Source organism: Corvus hawaiiensis, chromosome 1 (genome assembly GCF_020740725.1).
Source record: "Corvus hawaiiensis isolate bCorHaw1 chromosome 1, bCorHaw1.pri.cur, whole genome shotgun sequence".
Taxonomy (NCBI): domain Eukaryota; kingdom Metazoa; phylum Chordata; class Aves; order Passeriformes; family Corvidae; genus Corvus; species Corvus hawaiiensis.
The window spans coordinates 63794271-63808997 of record NC_063213.1 but is presented as its reverse complement, the minus strand read 5'-3'; the positions used below and the strand labels follow the sequence as shown (position 1 = coordinate 63808997).

The following is a 14727-nucleotide window of genomic DNA, read 5'->3' as shown; positions in this document are numbered from 1 at the left end:
CCACTTTCAAAAAATGAAAAACTACTGCTAAAAAAGTTTTGTCCCGGCTTTATGGGGTTTTTGTGGGGATGCTCAGGGACCAAACGGGCTGCAAAGGCAGGAGGGCAGAAACTAGAGTGCAGGTCAACTCCCATGGTTATTTCATGTCCTGGGTGCTCCCTGGGTCTCTGCTGCCCTGCGATCCGTTCTCGGAGAGTGAGTGTACCTCTGTGTGTGTTTTGGGGACAAGTCTCCCTGAGGAGGCGGCCAGTCTGGGACGGGGATGCTCCGAGCCGAGGGACCACATCCTGGCTCGACGATGCAGTCGAGGTGAGGGCGGCGAGGCGCTCTCCCAACCTCCGGCCGGGCTGGGCGGTGCCGGGGGCTGGCTGCAGGCGGAGGAGGAGGAAAAGGCCAGGATATTCCTGAATGAACGGCTCGCTCCTCACCCCACACCTCCGCCCGGCTCCCGCCTCCCTCCCGCCACTCGGCGGTGTCTCTTCGAGGCGCAGCCAGTTTCTATAGCGACGGCGCTGAGCCGCGGCTCTTCCGAGTAGTAACAAAGCCGGCCGCCCGCTGCCGCGCCGGGGCTGCGGGGGGACGCGGCTGCCTCTCCCGAGGACACCGCGACAGGTACGGAGTGAGGAGATGCGCGGCGGCCGCCGCCCGCCCCCGGCCAGGGGGTGCTGCCGCCGGGGGACGGCTGCGGGAGGGACAGGAGCTCCCCGCGGGCCGGGCGGCGGCCGCGGGGAAAGGGGAGCCGTCCGTCCGTCCGTCCGCTGCCTGTGGCAGCCGATAGGCAGCGGGGAGGGGTGCAGGAGGGGTGCCGCAGGTGCGCCCTGGGCGGCCCCTTCGCGACTTCGCCCCGGCGCCGCGGCCGCGGGCACCGGGACGGGGCGGCTGCCCCCGCGTACCCCCCGCCTGCCGGGGCGGCGGCGGCGGGAGGGGACGGCACGGGCGGGCTCCGCGCCCCGGGTGGCCAACCGGTGGGCTTGGCTCGCCCCTCTCCGCCGGGGACAGCGCTGCTCCTCGTCCCTTAAGGTTACCCCTTGATAACAATAATTTCGTTGTTGTTGTTGTTATAAAATATATGACCCCCTGGAAATTTTGGGGTTACAAAGTTTCGTTTCTTCAGCTTTATAAAGTACTGATAAATAGGGTGATAGCCGTAAAATGCGCTACTTAGTTTAAAAAAAAAAATCTAAAGGATTGGTGTTGTAGAGTAAACAAGACAATTACTGGTTGTTTTTAGGAGTGAGTGTACCGAAAGGTTTTAGGTAAAATGAGTCTGTAGCTGTCAGTCAGAAAGCTAAGATGGTAGAGAGGTGATAAACGTTTGCTTATCTTGGGCAGCCAAGGTTAGGCAAGAACAAGCCGTCTTCACCTACTGAGATACTGTCAGAGAGTGGATGGGAAGGTCATTAGCAGGTCATTAGCCTGAACAATGCTTTGTGGTGACTGTAATCGATAACATCCGAATGGTGGTGGCTGTGTGAATAGACATGGATTTCTGCAGAAGTTTAAAATTCAAAGGAACTTCCCGATGATAACAGAAGGCTGACCCCGCATGATGAGGTCCTAGGGAGCAGTCATTGTAGTTCATTGCTGAATGATTTCGGAAATAAACGAGATCCTGGGCCAAAGCAAAATTGTGCTGTGGCATGTATGCAGCCAGCACGTTCAAGATGGGAATCTTCCCAGCTGTGAACAAGAGGAAAAAGGGAAATAGTACGTGAGAAGAGGACACTGTGATTGAGGACATTGTTATTGAGTAGGTGGACAAGAACTGACATTTTAAGTAATATGTAATCTAAATATCAGATTATTTGAGGTTTAAAAAGCTATACATAAGGTAATATCAGGGTATCAGAACTCAAAGGCTAAGCATTGACTGGAAGAAGTTTGAGAAGTACATATGAAGAACATATATATGAAATGTTAAGTTAAAAGTGGAGCTACCAATACCATTAAGCAAATGATGTGAAAACAGTGGAAAGGGAAGACACAGCTCTTCAGCAATTATGAATACAAGCAGGAAAGAAAATGGAGACAGGCTTCTCTTGCAAGAGACGTGTAAATAAAACGAAGTTTTAAGTGAGTGTTGATCAAGTTTAACTAATTTAACATTTAAATTAGTAATATAACAATATGTGGAGTGGAATTCAGATCTAGTTTTTTTTAAAAACAGCAGTCACCAAAAAAAAAGTGGAATTTCTTAGATATGTTGATTGCAGTGTTTTTCCCAGTATTTACCAGTGCTTGTCCTTCTCTTCTTTCAAAAGTGTCAAAACAGTTTTGTTGAGTTACAACCTTCTGAATGACCTCTGTTTTTCATGCAACACTGGAAAGCAAACTCTTGGGTTCATAAAATGTGTAAAATGTAGACCTCAGATTAGTTTAGCATGATGGAAAATAGCATTTCAAGACCACACTGTGGGCTATCTGAAATTGAATGCACTAGCAGGAAATAGAAGGTCAGCTGTTCCTAGTAAAGGACACTTCTATCCCCTTAACTGCATGGCAGAGAATAAGAAGCATCAGAACTCACTGTCTTGCCTTAAAAATGAAGGGGATAAGCAAAATATTTATGGTTATGCTGCCTTGTGACATTTCATTCTTGAAATTGTTCCTTGTGGAACAATTGCAAACTCCACTGGATGAAGTTTATCAGAGGAAAAAATGTAGTAGTTAAGGCAGTACCAGGAAAGACTGCAATAGTTCAGCATAGATAATACACCCCATAACATAGCCTGCCATGTATAAGGGCTTCTAGTGGTCATCAGTTCTAGCAATTAGACCACAGTCCCTCAGACTGTCATTTCAGACCTTCGTGGTGCTCCTCAGTCCAGACTAGGTTTATAGGAAGCCTGTTGTCAAATTTTCTTGAAAGCATCATCTAAAGCTGTGCTTTGATATAAGACCACTGCAGGAGCCTGCTTGCCACTAATCCTCTTGCTGTGTTCAGTCCTAACATTTTTTATTTATTTCCTAGTTAGATGACTTGCTGTTAAGTGTTTTTTTCTGGAGATGTACATGTGCTTGCTGTAGCCAGCAACTCTTTCAAGTATGCAGGGACACTTATCACTTGCTGCCTGGAGGTTGTGATTCAGTCCTTCCAGCAAGGTTGCTAAGGAGTACTAGGGATCGTTGGAGAGCAAAGCTCAGGAAATTCTCCTGTGGCCTTTGCACACATTGTGTGCTGAAGCACTCCCTGTCCAATATGAACTACTGTTCTGACAGTAATATAGTATGGCCAGGTGTGCACCTCAGGTTTCATGCTGTAACATAAGATAATTGTGACCTTTTAGTAAAAACAAAACGTGCAAGTGTGAAAGTGCTGTGATACGCTGCAAAGAGCTCAGGACTCTTCAAAATGTGCCTTAAGTTTGAAATTCATTTGCAAAGACAAATAAAGAAGTACAAGATGTGCAGCTTTTAACCTACTACAGCGCTACAATTTTTAAAACCAAATCCTGCATATTTCATTCAGATGATTTTTTCCTGCAGAGATGATGCAGCACAGCATTTTAGGCATAATAAATGTCGTAATTCAACATACCTCTCCTTTTCCTATATTATCTTTTTCACCATCAATGAGTGGACACAAACATTCAGTAGAAGTTGAAATAACGCAGCAGGAATTTAAGTTTAGTTCAGCTAGCATGAAAACCTGAGGTGTTCCAGCATCACTAAAGCATTGAGCAGAGACTTCAAATCCATTTAGGTTCTGATATCTCTTGCCATTTCCAAGAAATTTAGCCTAAGTGTTACAAAGCTGTAGTTCTCTGAAAGACTCAGGGTCACAAGTGTTTTGTAGATATATATTGCATTTTGAAAGTAGCATCTATAAAGATTAATACCATTGGTGGTAGTTCAGAAATTGGATAAAGGAATGGGGGCAGACTGTCTTATCTCTCAGCTTTCCTACTTCAAGTAGGAATTGCCCAACTTATCTGTGGAAAGGCAGCCTCATAGAAAGAAAGGGGTGTGACAATCTGGATTTGAGAATAACTGTAAGGAAACCTGAAGGTGTATGAGGCTGTAGTGAGGAAGAAGGTGGGGCTGATGTGCAGCCCATGATGCAGACACAGCCCTGGAGTCAACGGGCATGGTGGGAGAGTTACCTGGGACTGGTGTGACGAGTCAGGTTGAGATGGGACTCGGACAGGCTGGTGGACACCCAGCCCAGAAAATCTGATATTAGACAGTGTGCATCAGTTCCCCCCAGTGGATGGCCCAGCTGAGGGCTGAAGTCTTCTTTTAGACTCCCTTTTGTAAGCCTTCAAGGCTTTGTTGGTAATATCCATGGCTGAAGGTTTGGTCAGGAAACCCAAACCTTCCCATAATAGTTTCAGGGCAGGTGTTGTTCCAGGCAGGGGAACTCGTCTTGGCAGGCAGTACATGGCAAAGAAAGAAAACTCCCATTTCAGATGGATAGCCAGTCTGTAGTCAGGCAGGAGATGTTCTCCTGTGAACAGAAAGAAAATATTCCCCCCTTGGTGACTCACAAGCAGTGACCTGATCAGAGTTTGCCTGAAAAAGCATCTGACCTTGAAGCTTCTGCTGTGGAATAGCTTTATGTGAAAGTATGGCTTGACCGCTGAGGAGCTACACTGCAGGTGTTTACCAAGGACCTGTAGGTGCGATTTGCCTCCCAATACATGATGGGGGACCTGGAGTATTTCCACAGGAGTATTCTCTGTTGAAAACAAACATGCTCAAATCTCAAGATGATACTGGCTTTCCACTCTCAACAATTCCTACAACTCTCAAAAAAGCTTTAAAAGGATTACCAGTGCTTCTACCACTATTGAAAATATTCAGTTTATTTAGCTAGAATTTTATAAACACTTTAAGCAGAAATTTTGAGTAGTGTTTGAATCACCAGGTGGAATGTTGTATAATGTGTGTGTAATGAGGGCTTTTATCTTCCTGTATCTTTTTCAGTTCACTGAATTACACTTCTATGCTGTTAAAGTGACAGCTAAATGAAAGTCAAAAAAATAAATAGTGCTGTGTTTGGTGCTAGGTTCAAATGGTACAATGAGTGAATTGCAGGGCCACAAATTAGACAATGAGAATAAAACAAAGAATTCACTAAATAACTGCTGACTATACTGCGAATTCAGTGAAGCTTCCTGTGGAAGAAAATGATGAGTTTTTGTATGACTAAAACTGTATTGTAATACATATATTCAGTGGAATGCTGTAGTACTTGGATTTGCTTTCAGTATATTACAGACATTTTACTGTGTCCACTGAATCAAAGAGCACTTTTGTACCTGATGCTTATTCCTATAATCAAGTTGCCTCTCATTCTCTGACAAACCAAACAGATTGAGCTCTTGAAAACCTTTCTCTAAAGGAGATTTATTCAGCTCATGAATATTTTTTTTGGTGACTATCTCACTGTTCCTGTGAGAAACTGTCCAGTTGTTCAAAATTCTGTATAGATTGTGAACATTGTGACTGTGCAAAATACCTTAGTTTGACTCTCACCACAGCCTAAAAGGTAATGGTATCTCAGCCATGTTTCCCTCCTCACCTATCCCACTTTGCTAAATTCATGTTGCAAATATCTCACACTCAGATCATTTTCTCTGTGACTTCTCTATGTCTCTGCTCATTACAGGAGGGTTTGACTAGATGACCTTTAAAGGTACATTCCAACCAAAACTGTTCCAGTCTATGATTCTGTATTCATAATTAGGTATCCAGCTTACCCGAATAGTCATAGCTTTTTCTACAGTAATCTGATACACTAACAACGAAGCTAGCAAGTACATAAATGTTAAAGAGAAGAGCTTTTTTTTTGTGTTAATTCCTCATTTTATTTGTATCACTTGGGCAAAGTTGTTAGGTGGAAGTGCTCTCTGTGCTTTTAAAGATTCTAGTGTATTTCTCCTTTCTTCTCTGCCATCACCATGGCAGACCAAAAGTTGTGTTTTCCTTCTAATAGGTCTCTGAGATAAGTCCTTGATGTTTTTGCTATTATATTCAAGGTCAACACCTTGAATAACACTTGTTAAGTGAATGGAAATTAAATATTATCTTACTAGTCAGATCTGTCTAAAAAGACCAAAAGGGAGAGCATCTTCTGACAGTATTTATGCTCAAGATGATAGGCATGGGTACCTGCTCATTTAAAGATCAACTAACAATGAAAAATTTCATTTCTGGCCCTCTCTGTCTTCCAAAAATTAGGAAAAAGTATCTATCCAGCAATATAAAAACTGCCCTCTTTATATTGTAAGTTTTTCTTAGCCTGAAATATCAACCTTAATCTTAAAATGCCATGTCTTCCATAGGACAAAGAGAACAAAAAGCATACCAACGATGAATCATCTGTTTTTGTTATCAGTCATTCAGACCCTTTGGTGATGGATGGGTGAATAGATTGAGCCTAGAGCTGTAAGCCAGCTTGGCAGCTGGCAGGTAAGTCCCTGGAAGCTCACCAAAATGCTTTCTCAAGCATCACACTTCTGTTTTGCTTGTTGTATTTAGCCAAATCATATCCTAGAATATAAAGTATCCTCTTAAGGACAATAGGATCACACTTAAACATAAATCTACTTTCAGTGGAACTTAAACATGTGTGCTCTGTAGTCATCTGAAGAAGGATGTATGTGTGCTCTGGTAGTCATCTGAAGAAGGATGCTTTCTTGGATGGGGAACTAGAGAAACAGCGCTTACAAGACTTGGAAAGAGCAAGTAGGAACTGAAAATGACTGGTGTGCAGGTGATGTAAAAGTGAAGTAATAATATTGCATATTGATAAATCCCACAAAAATCCCAAGTGAAGTAAGTTTCCAGTAAATTTAGTTTCATTTGTTTCTTGAGGATTTGTACTAGTTTGAAAACAAACCAGTGGGAGGCACCAAGTCAGAATAACAATTTAATAGGGAAATTAAAATAAAGGCAGAAAACACTGGTTCAAACTGACAGAGTCAGGATACAACCTGACACCCCGTTAGTCAGGGTGGTGGTAGCAGTCCGGTAGAATGGTGGCTGCAGTCCTCCTGAAGCGGTGGATGAGGTTCTGTTGAAGCGGTGATGCTGTAGAAAGGGGCTGCTCTTCATCTGAAAGGCCAGTGGTGGCTATGCAGCTCTTGTCCTCTGGGAATCCTGTGGAAAAGGTGTCTGTGGTGTTCAGAATCTCAGATTCTATCCAGGATGGAATGCTTGGTTCCTCCTTCTGGGTGGAGCATCTCACCATGGGATGATGAGTCATGAGGCAAGGTGTATGGGCTCATTAACAGAAGATAGTCCGGAGGGAGGAGGCAAGGAAACACTGCCCCACCTGGTTTCAACAGCTCATGAGGATGGTAATGGAATACACTGCAACCCAGGACAGGATTAATGAAACATTCTTACATGATGGCTTTGCCCAACTGTCATCTGACAGGCAAGTTAAAAGCATTTTATAACCCTGGAATGGAGAAGCACTGAGTGCAGTGGGATCTCCCTTCCTTCCCCTGGTATACCTCCAAAGACAGCTTGTTCCAAAGTAATGTGCTGTGCTTATGGCAGCATTTGCATTAAGAAAATTCTTTTTATGAATTTATTGTAGCATGGCCAAAACACCTGCTTCATGCTGAAGTGTGGTTTTCAGGGTCTAAGGATAGTTCTCTGTGTGTTCATCAGTGTAAATGTAAGGCTTCAATAATACATATTGACACAGATTTATTAAAATATGACTTCTCATTGACTTTGGGACAGGGAGGAGGGAGAAATGGCACAAAAACACATAGAAACTTTCTGGGGTGGCTCCTTTAAATGCAACTGCATTTAAATTTGATATTCCATTTTGATGGCTATGAATAGATTAAACAGCCTTCTGAACTTTATGCCCTGTTAAAAATTAAGTGGCCTGCCTATGTTCTGTTTCAGTAAAGTAAAATTATTCATGAAGAGAAATGTCAGTTGTGCCAGTCTTATAATTAATTTTCGGTTTTAATAACATTAACAGGATGCTTCACTCACTGTTTGTCATTTATACAGATAGCTCATATAGTGTATGTGTGTATATTTGAAATTCTGTAGGTATCTTGAGAGGGTAACAGCTTTTCTCTTGTTCTGGAACACACACACCTGCGCGCACACACACGTTTGTACATGCTACCTTCTCAAGAGAGCTAGAGTATTTTAAATTATGCAGATATATGGACATGTATATTTATATTTGCCAGACAGACCAAGGGTATAAATTGACATCACAGATACATGTGTGGAAATTTTCTGCATTCAGTGATGCAGGTTACTTTACAAACAAGTTCATCCCTGTAACCTTTTGTTTGCCTTTTGCTCAAGGAAGAGAAACAATTTCACACAGTGTGAAAAACGAGGTTCACTCTCCTGTCAGAATTTAAAGAGTTTAATATAAAGACAATAAGAGACACATAAAATAAAGCAAAGGGATAACGGCCGGGTGCCTTGGCGCTCTGCCAAGAGCACCCCTGATGCCCGAGGTGAGTCCTTTTTATACCATTTTTACTGTCTGTTCTCTATTCATATTAAAACTTTTCCTGGAGCTGTTCTGCATGGCCACTCCTTGGTTCCGCCTTTTTAGAGCATGCGTAGTCTTCTTCCTTGTGGTTTTATTTCTTTTGATTCTTGGGGTTGGGCCCGCTAGGTAAGAGTCGATGGTAGGGTGGATCTCTTAATTCCTCAGACAGTCAGGGCTGATTGCAGCTTTGGCCTCTTTGCCCCCCGGGCAGAGCGGTGATAAGGGCTCTCGGACCCTCCTGGCCGCCCGTTCTCCAGCGGAGCAGCCTTTGGGCCCTTTTGTTCCCCGGACAAAGTGTTGATTAGCAGCTCCTTGGGCCTCATCCTCTGCTCGCTTGGAGGTTATCTTACTTGCTCACACTTGCTAACATTCTTGCTAAAACGAGAGAAAACTACATCCACACAGCAAAAAGCATTTCTAACATTATATAATATCTACTTTAATACTTTGCGAGAAGCCAATACTATAATATATGTTTATAACACACAGTATGATCAGTAAAGTGCAGCTGTGGACATAATTCTATGCAGGTGTCCAAAACAGAAATATCTATCTACTGACTGTAAAATAGTAACTTGTAATAAACAATCCTGCTCCATATTTGATGCCTCTTCCTTTTTACTGTATCATGCTGCACTTCTTTCATTAGCAGTGTTACATCTTTATGGTTTTTTCCTTTCTTTATTTCACTTACAGTCTTGTTTGTCTGCTTGCAAGAAAGCCAGTCTCATTGGAACAGAGATTTTTTTTTTGTTTGTTTCAAAGGGTTGCCCTATATGTTTTATTTTGCTGCTCACACATTAGCAATGTCAACCAAAGTACAGATAAAGAGCAAAAAGAGGCATGAAATAATGCTATGAGAAATAGTAAACCCTGGGAAATAAAAAATATACAGTGATCAGCACATGGCTCTCTGTATTGAAAAGTAAGGAGGAGATAATATTATTTGGCATCAGTTTTGAGTCACAATGGATTGGAGTGGTTTGCTGTGTTTTGCGTGGGTTTTTGTTTGTTTTGGCTTGTGCTTTTTTATGGTGGGGAGGATGGACGATAAGGGTCTTTCAGGAAGAAATATTAATCATGAATGGGATTTCTGCACTGGCATGTGGATGAGAACACATTTCTGACCTGGCAGTATGCCTGCTAAAATACCTAATTTTGCATTACCAGACACACTGCAATGCTTATATCAAAATTTCTAGAGAATACACTGAAGGAGTGCGGAGTGCTCAGGCAATGGGCAAAGCCTGAAAGACTTGTAGAAAAGAAAATCAAACTGAGCCCATATATTGCAAGATCATATTGTTCTGAGAGAAGAAACAAATCTTGGGAAAGCAATTTCATCAGCATTCATAGCACTAAGCAGTGGCCCAGTTCCTGGGCTGCCTGCTCCAGAACTGACGTCATCTGTCCACCATGACATACTGGACCACTCAGACTGGCACACAAATACTGAGCAGCTGCCTCACACAAATCCAGTTGCATATCTCTAGCAAAAGAAAGACTCTCGTCAGAGATATGAATGGTTATTCACCCATCTGCAAAAAGAAATGCAGTGTGCTGGGCAGCAAACAGCAAGCATCATACATTCACTGATGAGCAAAGTGATAATGGGGAAACCACAGGGAATTGTGTTGATAGGAAATGGGTAAATATTGGGGGTCTGTTCAGCTCAACCCACTGGTTCCAGGGAGGACACTTGACAAAGCTCACGGCTTGCATACAGCCCCAGATGCCCATGAAACTTGGGTGGGGTTTTTTTTCCCTGATTTTTCTGTCTTCTGGAAGTCTGAGAGAGAGGAAACTGAAGTCCTTGATCTCTGCTCTGCCTCTTCAGAGTGCCATCTGCCCTGGAAAGACTGAAGTTAAGAGTTGTGGCTTTTGTGTTCCTGCTGCTGGCTTTTAGGCTCTGGGATATGACAGGCAAGATATGCACAGGTCACACGAATTTTAGGGTTTCTTTCAGTTACACGGGGAACCAAAAAGGGCTGCTGTTAAGGAATAGGCAGTATAGAAACATCTTTGATCCCCTGCCTAGACTGAGTGAATTAGCTAAATGGTGAATATCTCACGTTGCGCAATCATTATTGTTCATCATTGTGACAGGCCGGAAAGAGCAAACATAATAATTAATACTCGGCATTGTGATAATGCCATTATGTCCCAGCTTCCAATTGTTTAAACGAAGCTTCTCTTTTATTTAAGTAGCTCCCTGATAATTCTGTTAAATCTTTCTTCTCTTCAGTCTTGAGTCAGTTTTTCAATAGAGACATCTTGTATCCTCTGGTGAGGTGGGCTTACAGGCGGGGAATGTCTGTGTTTGTGTGTGTGTGTGACTCCCTTTCAAGTACTCATTGTAGAACACAGCTATGACTGAATTATTTTCTTCAAATGTCAGATAAAATTATCCAGCTAAACATTATTGTACACATACATATTGTATATATGCTACCTGTAGATTAAAACCTGTAGATTAATCTATTAACGTAATGTTTAAAGTAATATATTGAGCTACTTTTCATAGAATCATAGAATGCTTTGGTTTGGAGGGGACGTCAGAGATCATCTAGTTCTAACCCTCCTGCCAAGGTCAGGGACATTGTCCACTAGAACAGGTTGTTCAAAGCCCCATCCAACCTGGCCCTAAATTTGCACTTCTTTTTTTCTGCATTTTCAGAAATGCTGTCTTTTATTCCAGTTGAACAACAGTCACTAGCAACAATATTCTAGCTGATGTGGTTTCTTTTATGAAGAGATACTAGTGCTCATTTTCAATGTGAAAATTGCAATTAAAGCTTTTATCTATGCATTTTCCCAAATATATAATAATGGATTTATAAGTATGGAAGCATAGTGTGTGAGAGAACACACTCCCTCCTTTTTAACACTTACTGGAAAATGCACTGTGTGTTAGACCTGCTTTTGAAAATCAGAATAATCAAAGAAGTAATATATTATAAAGAAAAATACCTGAAAATATGAATGTTCCTGTTAAAATATATACATGTAAGCTTTATCTTTATTTGATAGTGCAGTTCATGGATGGTTGAAATAAAAGTAATCAACTGTCAATTTTGTATGTTTCTTTTATTGTTAATTTACAATGCCAAGAATGTGTAATGACTAGAAGTCCACAGATGAAGACAGGCATATGGAAATTGTATTAAGTGCCCCTGCTAAAACTGAGGATTCTCACTTAAAGGCCAGCCTCGTGTCAGAGGTGGAGAGGAGGCTGCCACCCTCAGGGGTGACTAGACCCCAAGCTATGGCAGTTCCACATAGGTAGGGGGTAAAATGTCATCTGCCGAACAGACTCTGGGAGAATTTAGCAAATCTTATAGCAGTAGCCAACATTTCCAAGTAGGTATTTTTTTAGTTAGGGGTATTCAGCTGGCTTTGTTTCTCCAGAGCAGCCCTGTGATCTGTACTGACCATAGAGGAGGTAGATGTCAATGCCTGTCAGACCTCTCAGTACTGTCCCTTATGTGACTATGAGAATCTTTCTCCTGGTCATGTGTTTGCTTTGTACATGGGTAGCAATGTGCTTGGTATGAGAGGTTGTCCTGGGTCTGCATCCAGAATAGGTGAAAGGGCCAAGGGGCACTAGAGTGCATTCTTCACTGTGAGTCACTGCCCAAGGGGTTTGGGAGTCCTCCAGTAATGAGGAGGGTTCATAATACTCAGATGGACAAGGCCCTTCAGACCTGTCTCTACTTTTGTTGAGAATTGTAGTGGGCACCTTGACTGGTGAGAGTGGGATTGAATGGGTGTAGAAGCACCAAAGTAACCGTGCGAGGTGAGAATGGCGAGGTCATCAAGATAACAGCACACATTTACATGATCTTCCAAGGACACCCAGTTCAGGAGACAGGTCAGTGAGTAAATCCTGGTGACTCACAGAAGTGAGTGGGAAGAATAGATTGATTGTTGTTGCCTAAAGGACAGCAGAAACGCACGTCCAGCAGCAGCACGTGTTTGCCAACCTAAAAAGAAATGAGAATTTAGGATAAGGCATTTCCTGTTCACCATGTCATTGCAAGGATTGTATCTCCATTATGAATGCTGAACAGACTTTTGGTTACCTATGTCTCGGTGCTTGTGAGTGCAGGGATTGGAGTGAGATCAACACCCTCCTATTCTGTAAGATCTCACATTGAGCTCTTCGAAATTCTTGGTACAGAGTGCTGCAATATCATCTTCTAGGCTTTTCAGGATGTGAGGTTTGAACCAGATGATTTCCAGAGGTTCCTTCCAATGTAAATTGTTCTGTAATTCTGTCACTTGAATGCAGGTGAAAGAGCCAAGGGCCACAAGAGTGCATTCCTCACTGCGAGTCACTGCTGGGGGGGCGGCAGTTTGGGAGCCCTCCAGCAACAAGGAGGGTTCATAATACTCAAATGGACAAGGCCCTTCAGAGTTGTCTCTACTTCTGTTGACAATTGTAGTGGGAGTATATTCCATGAACTTCACTGCACAGGTGATAAGATTAGTATAGTATAGTTGTATGCTCATTTCTTAAATCTTACACTTAATTTTGTTTGTTCTATCTACCCATGTTTTCTTTTTAAGAATGGGTTTGAGTCACCTAGGTACAAAAATAAAAAGTAAAAAAAAAAAAAAAAGAAAAGGCATTTCTGAGCATAAAAGTTAGTTTTAAATAATCTTGCACTTGAAAAAATTCCATTCAGTGTATCTTTCTGACTGAAGGCTGTAAACCTCTGAACTTCAGGGACCTGGGATTGAAATGTCATCTCAGTTGCTGGCTGAGACAGGATCAATCACAAACAATGAGGATTATGTATCCACCTAAAAAAAAATACAGTGCCCAGACTGAACTGTCCAATTTGCAGACCTCATCTTGTCACGCTCTTTATGGAACTAAGCTGATTGTATGAGGCTGGAGCCACAAGTAATCTCTCTGATTCAGCTCTGCTGCAATGTTGCTGGACATACAGAATGAAGATATGTTACTCAAAATCGTGCACATTGTCAGCTCTAGCATAGCCCAAGAGTTGTGCTTTTGGTTTGCTACTTGTCTGGCAAAATACAGTTTCTTTAAGAACACAGAAGGATCTGCTGTGAACCCCACCAGCCTTTACCCTTAGTAGAATTCTCTGTTAAATGAACTGAGCCATTTGTTATTGGTGGTCTGACAAATCAAGGAGTAAATGTACAACTAAATAAAACAGCTTTCTCCTGAACTTTGCTATTTCACTGCAGCTATTTTACTGGTATTTTCAGTATCAAAATGAGTGCTACATTTTGATCCCAAATACTTCTGTGTTCTATCATTCTATTACTATTTATCCCAGTCATTCTCACGTGTGTGGTGGGCAACAGAAGGTATGTTTCATTTTTCCATTTCTTTTCATATTCAGATTACTACCAAGTTTTCATATCATCTATTCTTGTATAGATGATATGAACACATTTTCCTCACCTCCCACCTCTGTCTGTGCCTTAATACTTTCTTAATTTGATTCCTGTCACTTGCAACGTACGCCTTGTAACCTACACTTTCCTAGCTGACTTGACACTTCCATTGCTTCCCTTCCCCTTACCTAACCCCCCTGTACCTTTTTTGGCCATCTTCCTAAAGTGTATAATTCTGCATCCTTGAAATCCCCCACAAATTCACCTCATGTATCAAACTTGGTTTTATTCCACTCAGTCCTTCTCCCCCTGTACATGCTTTCTGCTGTGTTTCCTTAGCATGCCATTTTAGAAGGCTTTTTCCTAAATTTTGTTCACTTGCACTTAGCCCTGTCTGTCCACTCCATACACGAAAGTCTTCCAGATTCATCATACTGCTGTTCTCTTTTCTCTGATTCACTCTCCTCTGTAAGGATCCCAAAACTCTCAGGTAACAATCTTATAAATTGTGTTCTGTGATCTGTTGCGCTCAGGCAACAGCAGTAACACAATGGAATTGAGCCCAGTGGCTTCGCACAAGTATCAGCAAGAGTAAGACTTACTTTGGAGTGCTTAGAAAAGATAGTGAGCATTTACTTTGAAGGTCCTTTTTTGCTCCATTTAGATCTTGTGCTTAATGACGTGGTTATTAAGGTGTTGCTGTAAGATGCCTTATAGTCCTTAACGACAATTACAGTGTGTAGTGCTTTAGCTTGTTTCTCTTGAGTAGCTAAGCTAAAATCTTACTATGTGAAATGGTTAAGGATTGCTATGGACTGTGAGTGGGATCTCAAGTTCTTTCTTAACCACCGGTGTAATAAGCCAGTGGT

The 14727-nt window shown here is 42.2% G+C and overlaps 1 protein-coding gene across 3 annotated transcripts in view; it reads left to right on the top strand.

Annotated features, from left to right (window-relative positions):
• Window positions 1-409: 409 nt before the first annotated feature.
• RNF182 (ring finger protein 182) overlaps window positions 410-14727 on the top strand; it is a 37205-nt gene continuing 22887 nt past the window's right edge. For all 3 annotated transcript variants that reach the window (XM_048308346.1, XM_048308364.1, XM_048308355.1), the window contains exon 1: window positions 410-612. The gene's annotated coding sequence lies outside the window, so the exon portion shown is untranslated. The remainder of the gene's footprint in view (window positions 613-14727) is intronic.